Raw genomic sequence first — 17,658 nt, 5'->3', positions numbered from 1 at the left:
CACACTCCTAGTGTGTGGGGCGTCCCTACATGGGGGACACCCCTTTGTGGCACGGCACTTGTTGTGTGCATCAGCACTGAGGGTGGGTCAACTCATCACACAGGTCAGGAGGCCCTAGATTTAAACCCTGGACCTCCCATGTGGTAGGCGGATGCTCTATCAGTTGAGCCAAATCCGCTTCCTCTAATGTATTTTTGATCTTACCTATTGTAACTTTCATAAATTCTATTACTTTTCTATTCTGTATTTCAAATTCTTCTTTGTGTTCACGCAATGTTTTCTTTTTTTAAAAGATTTACTTATTTATTTATTTCTCTCCCCTTCCCACCCCCTAGTTGTCTGTTCTCTGTGCCCATTTTGCTGCGTGTTCTTCTTTGTCAGAGGCATGGGAATCTGTGTCTCTTTTTGTTGCGTCATCTTGCTACATCAGCTCTCCGTGTGTGCAGCACCATTCCTGGGCAGGCTGCACTTTCTTTTGTGCTGGGCGGCTCTCCTTACAAGGCGCACTCCTTGCACGTGGGGTGCCCCTATGCGGGGACACCCCTGCGTGGCAGGGCATTCCTTGCGCGCATCAGCACTGCGCATGGGCCAGCTCCACACGGGTCGAGGAGGCCTGGGGTTTGAACTGTGGACCTCCCATGTGGTAGGCGGACGCCCTAACCACTGGGCCAAGTCCGCTTCCCAACTCAATGTCTTCTTGATATTGTTTACCTCTTTGGCTATATTGTCTCTCGACTCATTAATTCCATTTTGGAAATTTGTGTGCATTTTGTTAATTAGTTATCTCAAATCCTGCATCTCTTTTGGGGCTTTGATATATTCCTTTCCTTAGACCATGTCTTCTATTTCTTAGTATGGCTTGTAAATTTTTGCTGATGTTTAGGCATCTGATTAGGATATTAGTTTACTTGAAAACTCAATTTCTCTTTTGTAGGGCTTTCGTGGTGGGAGGCTGTGTGTTACTGCTGCTCTTTGATTCTTGGTTCATCCCGGATCATTAGGATTGTCCTCAAAACTGTGCTCTGGACCCACTAACTGGTCGCAGACTGCTTCCCAGGGCCTAGCGGAGGAAGGCTGCAAAGGCCTGAAAAAGCCTTCCTTGCTTATTTACTTTTAATATTCTCACGTGCACTTCCTTGGTCTGCCAGCAGATGGCAGTTTTACAGCCCTCTAAATTGAGTGTCCAATGGAGTGTGTGTGAGTTCTGCCATTACTATTCCCCTCCTTTGTCCCTCTCTTTCCTGGGCAGTGTCCAGTCTTCACCTAGTGTCCTAAACCCTAGAAGATCTTTTTCCACACCTGTCCTCTAGCTATTTTCCAGCCTGTCCTCTAGCTATTTTCTGGGAGAGAAGAGAGTCCTGTGTCTTTCTAGTCCACCGTCTTCTGGGAAGTCTCCCCGATAGTGCTCTTTAATTGATTTATTCAGACCTCCAAACTTTCCTACCGGCTAAGAAAACAACCTTCCATTCAGTGGCATTTGAGGGGGGGGATATTCCTCCACCAGAGGCCATCTAAAAATGATCATTTCCTAGCACCCTCCTAGACGAGCCAATAAAAACATTGTTTCTAGGGGCCTACATGTTGAAATTAGTATGTGCTCTTATAAGGGCTCCTTAATCCTCTCCTATGAATACATCCATGAGGATTCGTTTGTTACATTATATTTCAAAAGTCTAAAAGAAAGGATAAAACGGTAAAGTTAGGTGAGAGAGAGAGTGGGAGGTAAGCGTGTGTGTGTTGAGGAAAGAATTGGAAAAAAACTAGAAAAAAATAGCACAACAATTAAGAGCCCTCAGGAGTGAGGGCAGAGAAAAATGATGCTAGAATTCAGGCCACGTTGCAATTAGCCAAGTTATTGTGGTAAGTAGATGTAGAGAGAATGAAACAAACCACGACTGATTTTTTTTTTTGGCTTCAAAATACATATGATACTTTTGTAACATATATACTTCTCAATTATGTGATAGGTTAATCTTAAAGCAATTTGTCATCCAATAAGACAAAATTTAACTAGACTCAAAATATCTCAGGGATAATGCATGACACAAATATTCTCTACTCAAGCACTAATTCAATGGACTGTATTTGTGTGGCTCATGTTTGTACATGCAGTGAATAACAGTACTTATTTTGGTAACAGGTCCTCTTAACATTTGTTATGTGGCTTTTGTGCCCTTTTTTTCCCATTAATCTCTAAGTGCTTTAAAGAAATGGAGCCTGTCTAGTATTTCCTTTGTACCTCTCTTAACTACCTAGTTCAGATTTATTAACTGTCAGTGCTCAAAAAATGTCAAATTATCAATTTTTGTGCTGCTTAATTTTATAATTTTTCTTAGAGAGATCAGTTTTTTAAATAAATATATAAGTAACTAGGGGACATTAATTCATGCAACAAATACTGTGTAAGAAAAACATAGGATACCCAGGAAAATAGGAACTCATCTCTGTCCTTAAGGTACTTACAGCCCTGAAGAGGAAACAGATGGAATCAGAAATGGGCAAAAAGTGTATGAGGTGCTGTGATGGAAGTAAGTATGGGGGAACCACACAGATTCTGGCAAGCTCACATCTCTTCCTTTTTTTTTTTTTAAAGAGTTATTTTTTATTTATTTCTCTCTCCTTCCCCCAGTTGTCCACTCTCTGTGTCCACTCACTGTGTGTTCTTTTGTGTCCACTTTTAACTTGTCAGTGGCACCGGGAAACCATGTCTCCTTTTGTTGCGTCATCTTGCTGCCTCAGCTCTGTGTCAGCTGCATCAGTATGCGGCGCCACTCCTGAGCAGGCTGCACATTTTTTGCACTGGGCGACTCTCCTTACGGGGCACACTCCTCGCGTGTGGGGCTCCCCTACGCGAGGACACCCCTGCGTGGCAGGGCACTCCTTGCGCGCATCAGCACTGCACATGGGCCAGCTCCACATGGGTCAAGGATGCCCTGGGTTTGAACCTTGGACCTCCCATGTGGTAGACGGACGCCCTATCTGTTGGGCCAAATTTGCTTCCCTCGCGTCTCTTCTTGACAGTTACAGGCATCATCTGTTAGAGTCCAGAAAGGAAGAAGGAACATTTTAAAGCTGAATGAAAGCCATTCTCCAATTTTTATAGGAAATGCACATCACACTGAAAGAAGGAAGACCAAAACAATGCATCCAAGGGTTAACAAGACTTAGAAATGCGGATGAGGTAGATGAAAGAGAGCAACTAAAAGGATTCATGGTTATACAGCTATAGCAGTTTGATATTATTGATGAGTTCCAAAAAGAAATATTGGATTATGTTTGTAACCTGATCTGTACCTGGGCATGACTGAGTTATGATTAGGGTGTTGAGTTCCCACCCCTTAGTGGGTGGGGACTCACAGATAAAAGGCATGGCAAAGGACAGAATTGAGGGCTTTTAATGTTGGAGTTTTGATGTTGGAGTCTGATGCTGAAGACTTAACCTGGAGCCCTGAGAAGTAAGCTCACAGAGGAAAGAGAAGCCAGCCCCAGGAAGAGAGGAACCTTGAATCCAGAGAAAAGCAAGCCCCAGGAACATAGGAACCCAGCAAGCCTGAACCCTCACAGCCACCAGCAGCCATCTTGCTCCAAATAGACTATGGTGAGGGAAGTAACTTATGCTTTATGGCCTGGTATCTGTAAGCTCCTACCCCAAATAAATACCCTTTATAAAATCCAACCAATTTCTGGTATTTTGCATCAGCACCCCTTTGGCTCGCTAATACAACAGCCAATTCCCATTTTTATATTATTAAATAATAGATGATTACATGTGGCATCTAAGCTAAAGTAAACTTTAATTTACAGCTACACACCATCTGCACTACTTACTATTTTTATTTTGGCAAGCACTTTGAAGGAGGCATTTGATTTTAAAAGAAATATCATGTCTACTTTTAGAATTTTTTCCTACAAAAAAAGGCCACAGACTAGAAGAAAGCACAGATGCACAGGTGGCTAAATAAGATTTTTCAATTAAAAGAAATAAGCTAAAACTCCCTAACATTTCCTTAAAGCATCTTATTCTGCCAGAACAAGTTGAACAAGGGTACGTATTGCTCATGCATAAAATAAATTATTTGTGGTATGACTCAGATGTGTTGTTTGGCTAGTAAATTCAATTTTTGTGTTTCTGTTCACAGTCTGGAAATATTATATTTGGCCATACTGCCAATCATTCATGAATAGAGATGAACATATGTGGAAGAAGACAAAAATAAAAGATTTCTACTAAATGGAACGAAAGTTTTGATTACAACAGTCTAATAGATAACTGGCCACGTATGGATAAAATTACAAGCTGAACAGTGGTCAAGAGAAAGAGTTTCATTAATTTTACTCTTTGTGCACTTCTGAAGATAACAGAATGGTAAGAGACACTGTGTGCCAAGTCATGTACACAGCTGGGTCAGAAGGAAGATGGAAAGGGACAAATCGATGCGGTGAGTCCACCTGCCCTGGGCGTGACGATCATATGGCATCCACAAACATGCCAAGAACCACACCCCTCTTCTTGCCTTCAGGTGGCCAGACTCGGAATACGGTTTGGAGCTGGGGCCCCAGCACTGCCTCTGGTTCTTCCACGGTTCTTGTAGAGGTGACCGACTCTCTGGATCCACCCTAGGCTGAAGAACACCCTTGACATTCACGCTTAACTTGAGTGGTGCTGAATTCTCAAGGAAACTCCCCAATCACTTGCCCTCACAGTTCATGGAGGTAAATCAGACTTACCCTTGAGGTAAAGCACACAGGCTCTAGAATCCTGGCTCCATACTTACATGGTTTGGGGCAAATAATTGAAGTTCTCTGTGCCCAAATTCCCTTGCCTACAAAGTGAGAATTATAATAGTACCTACTTCATAAGGTTATCATGAAGATTAAGTAAAACAGTGCATGGAAAAACTACTTAGCAAAATATATATTATATATTTATCTAGGGTATATTTTGTCTGGATGTGTGTATATTGACATATAAATATATATATTTACTTTTGTGTGCATTTATATGTTTTCAGCTTTTCACCAAGGTATCCACCCCACTTTGTTCTTATCTTACAAGTGTTATGCACATAATATTTTGACATTCCCTCTATCCTTGTTCTCCATTCTGTGCTTCCCTTTACCAAATGAGCACAACTAGCATAACCAGGAGAGGAAAAACCACCTCATATCCTAGCAACTGTCAGTTTTTTGTCTATGTCAGTTTGTCCGACATTTCCTCCAATGCTTGCAAAAATAAAATAAAATAACTCCTTGGGCAACTGATAATATGCTTTTTCCATCACCAGCCAGAGCTCAGCCTTCTAGGTCACCTGGCAGGAGCAGCTTCAGGTGTGCTCTCAGGAAGCAGAAACAAGCTCACTGCTTTCTGGGTGGAGAGCAGAGCCTTTCCCCAAGGCATATTGATTCAGCTCAAAGGCACATCCAGCCCCCGTCCAGAGGAGAAGAAAGTCCCTTAGAGGAGACTCTCAACACGTGACTCAGGGTGTGGAGGGGGGTGAGAATGGGCGTGGCAGGGAAGGGGTAACAGTGGCAGCAGAAGGTTTCTCCTTGAATATATTTTAATAGCTTCCTAGAAAATAATCACTTCTGGGTCAGAGATGAAGAGATGGAGATGTCGGTCCCTGTGCTGACTGGGACAGCTAAAGGGAGCTGAGCTTCAGGCCACCTGTCTCCCCGCAGACTCCTCGTCCATTGGCAAAGCAGGGAGGGCCCTGTTGTGGTATTTTGAGGAGGGGGTCCTGCTGGCATTTGCCTAGAGGCCCAGCCTCCTGGAAACTGGATGTGTTGGTTACAAAGCTCAGCCTCCCTAGAGCAGCTGGGGGCTAAGAGCCCCCGGGCCCTGCTGGAGCTTCCTGTCCTGCATCAGGAAGGTGCTCAAGGAGACGTGAGAGGCCCAGCCACTTCAGGAACAGAGAGGCTGGGAAGAGTCTGTGAGGAACACACAACCAGTGACATACAAATGGTGGCCTGGCCGCGCCCCAGGAAAGTGTGTCCCTTGGAGTCCTCGCTAGGGTTGCTAGGTAGAAGGGGCTGCTGGGGTTTCAAAACTCAAGTCAGGAGAAAGTGCTGCTGACCTGAACGTGCTGAGATCACAGGGCAAAAATTCTGGAGGGGAATATAATGAAATGAATTTCTGCCAGAACAACCCAAGTGCCCACCAATAAGGGAATGGTTCATTAAATCATGGCATAGCCATCCAGTGTAATCGTAAGTCATGAAGAGAGCAGAGTACACTTACATCAAAAGTAAAGATGGCAGGAAGTGGATGTGGCTCAACCAGTTCCAGTTCTGGTGCCTCCTAAAGAAGATAAGGAGACACCACCCCCACAGCAACTAGCAGACGCCTAAACGAGCAGATGCCACAAGCCAGCAGACACAGCAGCCCACGGGGAGCGGATGTGGCTCAGACCATTGGACACTCCCCTCCCATGTGGGAGGTCCCAGGTTCAGATCCCGGTGCCTCCTGGAGAAGGCGAGCAAACAGTGAGCAGACAGATGAGGGAACCATCTGGGGGAGCAAGGGAGGAATAAATAAAAAATAAAAATTTTTTAAAGTAAAGATGGATTGTTAAAGGGGAAAAGGCAAGTCTGAAAATATTTAATGTATGAGCCCATTTATGTAACTAAAACTCCATCAATAGTATCTTTTTCTTCCATCCAGCTAACTGGTTATCGCTGTGTCTATATGAAAATGCACATTAAGAAGTCTGGATAATTGATAGGACTGCCAAACAGAAATGCCTAAATGCACATACATTTTAGCATCAGTTCTATCTTTTAGCACACAAAGCAGACAGATTAATACTCAATTTTTAAAAGTGTAAAAATAAATTTAGAGGCAAAATGTGGATTGAATCCAAAATACCTTTTGGCAGGGGGAAAGCGGCCGCCTGCCCAATGAATGCAGTGGGGCCCACCTACAGGAGGCCAGCTAGCTCTGAGTTGGCCCTAAAGTGATGAGGCAAACCACCCACTCATAAGAAGGTGACTCTTCTCAAGAGCGATGGGACACGCAGCACTCGACATGCGGATTCGAGCAGCAGCCGCTTTCATCTTTTGCTTGCAGTCAGCCCATTACTGCGTCCACCTGGGTGGATCCAGGAGTGCTCCCACACCTCTTTCATACACATTATTTTTCTCTCCCTTTTATTGGAGTCAGTGAGAGTTCTTTCATCTCTGGCTGAGGGGAAAGAAGCAGCAGGCTGGGGTGCTCACTGTCTGTTAGCAGCAGCTCTTGCTGGCAGAGCAGAGGACAGAAGACTTGCCTTCTCGTCAGCTGCTGCGGCCAGCAGGTTAAAGGACAGCCCAGGTACCCTGGCCGTGTCAGGCACAGGCTGAAGGAGAATTTACCCTGCACGTTCAACTGAGGTGCCGGAATAGAAAACGTTTAACAGATTTTAATATCCAAACGCTCATGTTCATTGTAAGTCTTTGGTTATGAACTTGGTTTTCTAATTTTCCCAATGACTGTCAGGAGAGCACCTTTTTTTCCCCTAGTAAATTCTCTCTCTCTTTCTTCCCCTCCTCCTCTCTCCTCCTCCTCTCTCTCCCTCTTTCGTGTTCTTGCTGATTTAAAAATACACCCAACCTTCACTCTGTATCTCAGATGTGTATTTTGCAAATAATGGCTCCATGTACAGCAAAGATAACTTGTGCAGCTTTACTTTTTGACATATCCTTGAGCCTGCTCCTTAAATATCAAGACAGAAAAAGCTTTAAATGTTGCTATTCTCATACATGATAAGACTGTATATCTGGAAAACCCAAGATAATTAACCTCAAAAGCCATTATAAACAAGAAGAAAATTCAGTGGGTTCACTAGGTACAAAATTTACCCAAACCAAAAAAAAAAAAAGCTTTCCAGAATACAAACTACAATTAAAAAGTAGATGTAATGGAGGAAAAAATATGACATAGACTAGCAACTAAAATATTAACTGCTTAGGAATAAATTTAACAATAAATTGGCAAGATCTGTATTAAAAATTTAAGCCATTTATTTTAAAAATGTAAAATCTGTATTAAAAATTAAATTAAAAAATTTAAACTGAGGGACATAAACAACTTAAATAGAACAGTATTTGCTATTGGCTCAGAAGTCTCAGTATCGTAATGATGAATGTTCTCCCTAAATTAATACATAAATTAAAAATAACTACAAAAGTTTTTTAAAGCAAGCTGTTCTAAAATTCGTATGGGAAAATAAAGATTTTTATGATGTTTTGGAGAAAAAATTCTGAAAAAGATGAGATTAGGCCTTCCAGATATTAAATCATATTATAATGCAATAGTGATCAAATAGTTTGTGATATACACATAAAGAGATAAAAACATCAAGCCATATAGAGAGTCTAGAAATAGATATGAACACATATGGGAAGTGAGTTTATGAGAAATGAGGCGGGTTAGTACAGGGGGAAAGGAAGGCGGCTGGTGCGACTGGAAAGTCCCTGTGGGGAGGCCGTTGCTTGAGAACAAAGCTGGCCAAGATCCTGGTCACCAGGTCCGTAGGTGATGGTTAGGCTGTTGTGTCAACTCGGCCAGGTAACGGTGCCCAGTTATCTGGTTTAGCAGGCACTGGGCTAACTGTAATACAAGGGCATTAATGGACTTCAGTCGCCATTACCTTTAATGTAATGGTAAATCCTAGATAGCTGGTTATAATTACATCAACCAGGGAGCTTGCCATCAGCAATGAGTGACACTTAACCCAATCAGTTGAATGCCTTAAAAGGGGAAGTGGTTCCAGCACTGAGTGAGAACTTCCCAGCTCGTCTTTGGACAGCCAACATCTCCCAGAACTCATCAAGAACCTCCACTGGACTTTCATTGGAGCCCCTGGGTGCAGCCTGCCTGCGGAACCTGGACTTTTCATCCCCACGGCTGCGTGACTCTTTTATAATCACATACTATTGACAGATATCTCTTGTTGATTCTGTTTCCCTAGAGAACCCTAAGTAATAAAGTAGGAAACTCCCCAGCTCAAAAGAAGCCATGGTCTACACTCTGCCCCAGTCCATTCAGTGGGTTATGGCAGGATATATAATGTCCAGCATCTGTCCCTGCAATATCATTCAGGACAGCTCCAAGTCCCCAAAATGCCCCCACATCACCCCTCTTCTTCCCTCTCCCTGCCCTCAGCAGCTCCCGTGCTGTGCAGCAGTGCTCCAAAATGTATTCACCAAATGCAATGAATGTGCCACGATGATGAAAGAGGTTGTCATATGGGAGGAGTGGGGCATACAGGAACCTCTTATACTTTTTAATGTAACATTTTGTGTGATCTATGTATCTTTTTAAAAAAAGATAATTTTTTAAAATGCTAAAAAAAAAAAAAGCCTCTGATTCCTCCAAACAGAAGGGGGGGGGTGTCCCTGAAAGCTGACAGGTGAAGGTAGAACAGCAATCAGGGCAGCAGACAGCTGGGGTCCCTCCTTAGTATGGGGAGGGGGAGGAGGAAAGGCCCTAAAAAGGCCGACCCAGAGCCCCAAGCCCGCCTCACCCTGCAGCTCACCCGCTCCCATGTCCGGGGTGTGTACTATCTCTCCTTGTGTCTTAATAAACTCTTCACTCCCTTTCTACCCTACAGCGTGTCCTTAAATTCCTTTATGGGACACAGTCAAGAACCTAGAACCCAGAGCACTCTGTGGACAAAATCGTTGGGGAGAGACGGGTTATCAGTAAGAAGGCTGAAGACTCCTGGGAAGCATCAGAGAAAAAAAGGTTAGATCTCGACCTTATTTATAGAGAATATATGTAAATGTTTAGCTGGACCAAAGATCCAAAACTAAAAAATGAAATAATGAACATCCTGAACGAAAATATGGAAAAATTTAAAAAATGTCCATGGCTGGAGATGAAATCGCTAAGCCTAACATAAAACCCAAAAGTCAGAGGAGAAAAGATGGGTGGTTTTACTACACAAGAGTTTTTAATTTCTGCCTAATACACTCAGGAAAATTTTTTTTAACATAAAAAGAGATAAAGAGCCTAATTTGCATATCATGCAGGATCTACAAATCAAACTGCTAAAAGAAACACCTCGCGCAGTTTAGGAACGCACAGCTTCCCTGGGTGGTTCGTGAACGGGCAGCAACCCCATTCAGAAAGTGGGAGGCGCTGGGGGTGTGTGGGGGCTCCCAGGAGGCGTGCGTGGAGCAGGGAGGAGAGGCTCGATTGCACGCAGCAGGGGCCTTACCAGGTGAGAAGCACAGGTACTGAGGAGCGTGGTGTGCGCGTCCCATTTGACAAGCGGCCCCTGCTGGGCTGGTACGGGCTGTGGGCAAGGACCGCTAATCTGCAGCCCTGTGGGGTTCTTGCCACTGGCTCAGAAAGCCCCTGTCCATCAATTATTTTTGTCTTCTAGAAAAGCTGTTCTCAGTAACGGGTCCCTCCTGGCAACACCCAAAGCAGGCGATCCTGTCATTTCACTTAACAAAGCAAAATAGGAAAATGGGCAAAACACAGCCCGTCCAAATGAAATACTAATGATTTCAAAATTGAAAGAAGTTCAGCTTTTACACATAATAACAGAAATTCAAATTAAAACCACAATGAGATGCTACTATCTTTTTTTTAATGCAACAAATTGGCACAGAACAAAACTTTTGATATAAAATGCAATCTTAGAGTGGTGGGAAGGCACCTCTTTAGTGGGAGTGTAAATGGGTCCCATCCATTTAGAGGGCCATTTTGGCAGTTATCTATAGGCATTGAAATGCCCATACCTTTTGACTCAGCAATATTTCTGAAATATATTCCCACAAAAGACATATAGGTACATGGAAATCACTGCATTATTGTTTTTGATAGCTAACAACTGAAAACAACCTAAATGTCTTTCAGTAGGAAACTAGATAAATCAACTATGGCACATTCATCCAATGGAACACTCTGTAACTGATAAAATGAGTAAGGCAGGGAGGTGGCTGCGGCTCAGGTGACTGGGCTCCCGTCTGCCATATGGTAGGCCCCGGGTGTGATTCCCATCGCCTCTTGGTGAAGGTGAGCTGGACCATGCAGCCCCGGAGAGCTGACAGCCTGCGCCCACGTGGTGAGCTGACGGCAGACAGCGAGGTGGGGGGGATAAATAAATGAAATAACAATAAATCTTAAAAAAAAAGAGTAAGGCGTACCTCATCCCTATCTGAACGTGATTTGAAGTGAAGTCCAAACATATTAGTTCAAATGGTTATGGGGGTGGTGGCTGTTTTACAGCTAGCTGTGAACCATTTTTTGTTGTTGTTCAATAAATATTTATTGAATATAATGAATGGCTGAACACAGCACCTTGATGAACATTCGTACACCACTGATTGTGCATTAGGCGCCCCAGCCTCTTTCAGAATGAACTGGTTTGGGGTGGTCATTTAATTTTTGCCCCTCGTTTGTGTCTTGATTCATCCTTGCTGGCCTTGCCCAGGGGGTGTTGTGGAAGAGAGGAGTGGAGAGAGCGGGGCAGGGAGCCACGGCTTGGTTTTCCTCCATCTAGGAGGAAGTGATGGGGCTGAGGATACACTAAACAGCGTGAACAAAGCAACCGTCGCCGTGTGCTCTGAGACGCAGGTATGTAGTGGCTTCCAGCCACCTGAGTCCTGCTGTCAGGACATGCAGTTTCAAAGTGGAAAAATCAAAAATGGGAATAAAAGAACAAGTAGCGTAAAAGGCAGGCTGCCCACACAGGAAAGGTTTCGAGGCAGCCAGCTGCGAGCAGCCAGGTGCCCGGGGCAGCCACCTGTCCGTGCATCCGTCCCACTGCCCCTGCCAGGCCAGGCTGTTGGGCTGTGGTGTCCTCTTCAGACGGTCTCTTCTGGCTCTGAGGGAGCTGAGGGACAAAGAAGGTTGTAGAAGAAGGAGAGCCTGAAGCAGGACAGCACCAGGGCAGCCCCAACTGGGCTGCCTTCCATGTCAGCCACATCTTCAGAGGGGGTCGCTGACGACCGGTGGGATTGGAGGGAGACAGGGCTCTGGGATGAGTCCAAGCAGCACCTTTCTGCGGTGCAGAAGGTAGTACCTCTCTCTAGAACAGGGGTTCTTAACAAGGAGTCAATGAGCTGGAGTTTAAATTGAAAAAACAAAATGTTTCTCTGGTGGTGGCTTGTTGGTGCGGGTGTGATGCATTGATTAAATCCACAGCACAGTGTGGACTTAGTCAGGGGTCCGTGGTTTTCACCTGACTGGCAAAGGGGTCCGGGAACCAAAAGGGTTAAGAACCCCTGCTCTGCACTCTTAAACCACCAGGTGGGGGCGGGAAGGATGCTTAACTCCAGCTCTGAGGGCGGGGCTTGCAGGCCACCTGAGGCCTTCCCCGAGCGCAGGGCCAGGTGTGTGGCAGGTGGTGGAGAGGCAGGGCCAGCTCAGCAGCCCAGGCAGGTGCAGTCAAGGCTTCCAGTCCTCATGATCTTAGCCTCTGGTTCTCCAGGCTCAGGTATTATGCGCCCATGAAGGGATAGCTGTGACCCCTGCGGTGTAGCACCTGCTTCAACATGTCAGATCCACCCAAGAATATTCCACACATGTGGTGCTTAAGAAGGAACCCAAGTATCAGAAAGGGATGGGGTTGGGAGAGCAGCAAATTTCCAAAAAAATATATTTGATTGTTTGTTTGTTTATTAAAGGTTTATTTATTTATCTCTCTCCCCACCCTCATTGTCTGCTCTGTGTCTATTTGCTGTGTGTCTTCTGTGCCCACTTGCATTCTCGTCAGGCAGCATTGGAGATGTGACTCTTTTTGTTGTGTCATCTTGCTGCATCATCTCTCCTTGTGTGTGGCACCTCTCCTGGGTGGGCTGCACATTCACACGGGACAGCTCTCCTTGCACAGGGGCCACTCCTTGTGCAGGGGGCACCCTTACCCAGGGTCATCCCTGTATGGGCCAGCACTCCTTGGGCACAGCGGCACTGTGCATCCTTGATTGTTTTTGCATTTTCTACCATGTGCATGTATTATTTATGCATACAAAAGTAAATTTAATTAATTAAAAGTCAACTAGGGAAGTGGATGTGTCTCAACTGATAGAGCATCTGTCTACCATATGGAGGGTCCAGGGCTCAAACCCAGGGCCTCCTCACCTGTGTGCCAAGCTGGCCCCTTAGCAGTGCTGCCGTGCGCAAGGAGTGCCCTGCCACACAGGGGCGCCCCCGCATAGTGTGCCCCATGCACAAGGAGTGTGCCCTGCAAGGAGAGCTGCCCTGTGTGAAAAAAGGGCAGTCTGCCCAGGAATGGTGCTGCACACACGGAGAGCTGACACAGCAAGATGATGCAACAACCACAAAAAGAGACGCAGTTTCCCAGTGCCGCCAGGTAATGCAAGTGGATGCGGAAGAACACACAGTGAATGGACTCAGAAAGCAGACAACAGGGGGGAAGGGGAGAGAAATTTAAAAAAAAAAATCAACTAATTAAACTTCCTAAAACAATTAGCATTACTTCTTAGTACTTATAAATGTCTTCCTACTGTTGGACATACTCAGTTTTTGTAGGGACTAAATGAAAAGCACAGCAGAAATTATTTTAATTTGAAAGTCTTTTACAATGCAAGTTGGCATGTTTAAGATGTCTTTTATTTGACTTTAAATTTTTTACCTTGTCTTCATGCAAATATAAATCCTTCATGCACTTATGCCAATTGTTGTAAAAATGACTTCTTTTTATAGTTTTGGGGCCCTCGTATTTGATATGCTGTAACTGCCCTGCTTATGAGAGGGCAATCCAGAAACCAGGTCCCAAGCTGGTATATGTGCCTTGGAATAATAATAGTAATTACTTTTTATTGTGATTTTCATGTGATCTATATTTGATCTTGATAGTTTTCCTGGTCTAAATTTAAGCAACTATTTAATTATGTAAAGAAAGGTTTTTTAAAATGTCTTTTTATGCTTTTACAAATAAGGAAAATTGCAGTCTTGCTAGTTGACCCTTCTTTCCTTTTTTCCTCCCTTTATGGACTGGTCTGCGTTTGTGTGATAAGCTTCAATTTGAAACTGCCCAGACTTCCTCCTACTGACCTGTGAAGCAGAAAGGGATGGGAGCCAGAGAGGAAGGTCCCTTCAAGTGACTGCTTAGAGCCAGCATGGTCCCTTCTTACAAACAGCCTCTTTGGCATTAAAACAATGGATTACTTCGTTTAAAAATTGTTTCTGCTGGACCCCTACTGAATACTGGAAACAAGTTTGCCACCTCCTAGCCTTTCAGGGAAAAGAAAGGAAAACAGAAGTAAAAGAAAGTTGTGGTGATTCTTATTTATCTCTAATTTAGTAATGCTGAAAGTAAATTTTTATTAGAATATTTTATTTTTATATTCTCTTTCTACTAAGGTAATTAAAAATTTTTTTCCAGATCCTATGGTCATGGCAGATGGCTCCAGAGTTCAGGTGCTTGCCAGCAGGCCCTATTTTAGAATGTGGGCTCCTGAGTGTGATGGAGTTGGACTCAGATGTGACCTCTCTACACATTCCTCTTCTGTTCCTTTTATTGAACCTGTGATTAGCACTGGGGTTGGTGTATGCCCAGGAGACTTGAATCTCTGGACTGTCCATGTGCCAGCTGGACCCTGAGCTTCAGCAGAGTTGCAACAGAACTCTCCAGTTCTTTGGACTTACCCAGGTCAGCTAACAGGCTGGTGAGGATGGTCAACCACAACAACAGGGAACCAAAGCAGTCTACAGCTGCAGGCACAGGAGTCCTTCCACCAGCCATGTGGGATCAAAGCCCTCTCTCAATTGAGAGGTGGAGTGGGCATTACCATTCCAGGGTCCTCAGGATGGAGGAATTAAATATGGATTAGAGTGGATTTACTGGTAGTCTACTATAGAATTATTGTGACTCTAGCAATGAAGAAATTATATCATTGATGTGGAGACAGTGGCCACGGGAATTGCTGAAGGCAGGGAGAGGGAAGAAGAGGTGTGATATGGGGGCATTTTCGGGACTTGGAGTTGTCCTCAATGATACTGCAGGGACAGATGTAGGACATTATATATCCTGCCATAACCCACTGAATGGACTGGGAGAGAGTGTAAACTACAATGTAAACTATAATCCATGAGGTGCTGCAGTGCTCTAAAATGTATTTATCAAATGCAATGAATGTACCACACTAATGAAAGAATTTGTTGTTGTGGGAAAATTGGGGGGTATGGGGAGGAGGGTATATGGGAAACTCCTATATTTTTTAATGTAACATTTTGTGTGATCTATGTATCTTTTAAAAATAAGAAATATATTTTTAAAATTTTAACTTCTTTATTTTTATTTTCTGCTTTCACTTTTTCCCCCTAAAACAAGTTTGAGTGATTGTAACTTCTGCCTTTAAAAGTAGCCTTTTCTTTTGTCCAAATTATTATCTAAACTATTCCAGTTAATTTAGATGGAAATTTTCTTACTTTCTATAATACTTCATTTTAGCTAGTTCTTCCCTTTCAGAGAGGAAAGGTTATGAGTTTCTGGAAGGCACATCAGTGATTTTCAACAAAGTGTCAGCCCCTAGTGGATCAAAAGTAACAACACACTTTTTGAACAACTTGGCTGACATTCTGGGAAGAATGTATTTTGGGAAGGGGTAATTTGAGGAAGAAGGACACGACGTTTCGTCTAAGCAGTAATACTATCTAAGTGCAAAGCAACTGCCAGGAACTTTTTTTTTTTCAGTCATTGTTCTTTAGGAGCTGGATCTCTACAAAATATACAGAGGGGAAAAAAGTAGGCAGGACTCTTAGAGGTGTATCTCTATCTAATCCTGGTGAAATGTGCTTTATAATTCCTAGATATTAAGAGAACTATCCAGAAATTCCTTTTTGAGTGGAAACTGTGCTTATCTAAATCACCTTCCTAATGGAAAAGGGTACTGGCTGTGTTCATCACAAGTTCCTCCGACTGCAGAAAAGGAGCAGATATGGATATATTGGACAAAGACTTTTTAAAAAATGATCCTCAGTGCACAAGAAAATAAGGAGAAAAAAACTAAAGGCTATCAAGAAACAATGAATAAACAATATAAAAATCTAAAGAAACAGAAATGTTAAAAGGAACCAAAAAGGAGCACCGTAACTGAGATGAAAAATTCTCTGGAGGGTTTCAGAAGGATATGGGAGCTGACAGAAGAGAGAATCGGTAAACTCAAAGACAAGAAAATTGAAATCTTTCAAGCAGAGGAGCAGAAAAAAAAAAAGGACCCTGTGAACGGACCCTGAAACACTGGGACACCATCAAACATACCCAATAGCATATGGAATTCCCAAAAGGAGAAGAAAGCTGTAGAAGAGCTATTCAAAGAAAAAATGGCAGAAAACATCTTTAACAAAAGAACTGAATATGCACATTCAAGATGCCCAAAGAACCCCAAACAAGATAAACTCATAGAAATATGCCCCCATATAGCAAACTGTTGCATGTCAAGAGGATTCAGAAAGCTACAAGAGAAAAGTAACATTATGTATAAGGGAATCCCAATATGATCAAGTACTGATTTCTCATCAGAAACCATGTAAGAAGGCAGTGAACAAAATATTTAGTGCTGAAAGAAAACAATTGTTAACCATGAATTTTATATACAATGGGACTGTCTTTCAGAAATAAGGGAGAGATTAAGACATTCCCAGATAAAGAAAAATTGAGGGAGTTTGTTACCACTAGACCTGCTCTACAAGCAATGCTAAAAAGAGTTCCTCAAACTGAAAGGAAAGAACACCCGACACTGCACAGAAGTGGCCTAAGAAATAAAGACCTCCAGTAAAGGTAACCATGTGGGTAATTACAGATGTCAGTACTATGGCATTGGATTTTGTGGTATGCAGCTGCACATTTTACTTTTTACTGGTTCTAAAATGGAAATGCATAAAAAGTAATCATAAATCTATGATTTGGAGCATACAATGTATATGGATGTAATCTGTAACAAGTACAACAAAAAGGTGATGGGAAGGAAGGGTATAGGACCAGTGTTGGGTATGTGAGTATATTATTGAAGTTGAATTGGTATCAAATCAAACATGATTCTTACTGATTTAGGATGTTAAATTTTAGTCTCATGATAACTGTTTTAGTTTGCTAAAGGCTGCCAAGGCAAAATACCAGAAATGGTTGGCTTTTACAATGGGGATTTATTAATTTATAAGCTTACAGTTCTGAGGCTGAGAAAAATGCCCAAATCAAGGCATCCGGTGAAGCTCTCTTCCCAAAGATGTGGCTGCTGGCGATCCTGGACTCTGTCACATGGCAGACACTATGGCAGCATGCACCGGTATATTAGTCAGCCAAAGGGGTGCTGATGCAAAATACCAGAAATTGGTTGGTTTTTATAAAGGGTATTTATTTGGGGTAGGAGCTTACAGATATCAGGCTTAAAGCATAAGTTACTTCCTTCATTGAGGTATATTTTCACGTGTTGGAGCAAGATGGCTGCTGACATCTGCAAGGGTTCAGGCTTCCTGGGTTCCTCTGGGCTCAGCTCCTCTGGTTTCTCCACAAGGTCAGTTGTAGACTATTAGGCAAATGGCTCTCTCTGTCTCCCTGGGGCTCCAGCCTCAGCACCAAACTCCAACATTAAAAGCCCTTAACTCTGTCCTTTGCCATGACTTTTATCTGTGAGTTCCCACCCACCAAAGAGTGGGGACTCGGTGCCCTATGGTCACAAGAGGCTTACATAATTACTTAATCA

The 17,658-nt window shown here is 43.3% G+C and overlaps 1 long non-coding RNA gene across 3 annotated transcripts; it reads left to right on the top strand.

Annotated features, from left to right (window-relative positions):
* The first annotated feature begins 2,405 nt into the window (after positions 1-2,405).
* Positions 2,406-15,240, top strand: LOC105746593 (uncharacterized). 3 transcript variants are annotated; one of them, XR_009188491.2, is made up of 6 exons: positions 2,406-2,528; positions 4,140-4,439; positions 4,521-4,713; positions 9,591-9,724; positions 11,493-11,566; positions 13,972-15,240. It is a non-coding gene; the product is annotated as an uncharacterized lncRNA (long non-coding RNA). The 3 variants fall into 3 exon arrangements; XR_009188490.2 differs by having other exon boundaries at positions 4,140-4,713; positions 13,972-14,232; positions 14,340-15,240; XR_009188489.2 differs by having other exon boundaries at positions 4,140-4,713.
* The last annotated feature ends 2,418 nt before the right edge of the window (positions 15,241-17,658 follow it).

Source organism: Dasypus novemcinctus, chromosome 13, assembly GCF_030445035.2.
Source record: "Dasypus novemcinctus isolate mDasNov1 chromosome 13, mDasNov1.1.hap2, whole genome shotgun sequence".
Lineage (NCBI taxonomy): Eukaryota > Metazoa > Chordata > Mammalia > Cingulata > Dasypodidae > Dasypus > Dasypus novemcinctus.
The sequence above is the reverse complement of the archived record's forward strand: the minus strand, read 5'-3'. Positions and strand labels throughout refer to the sequence as shown.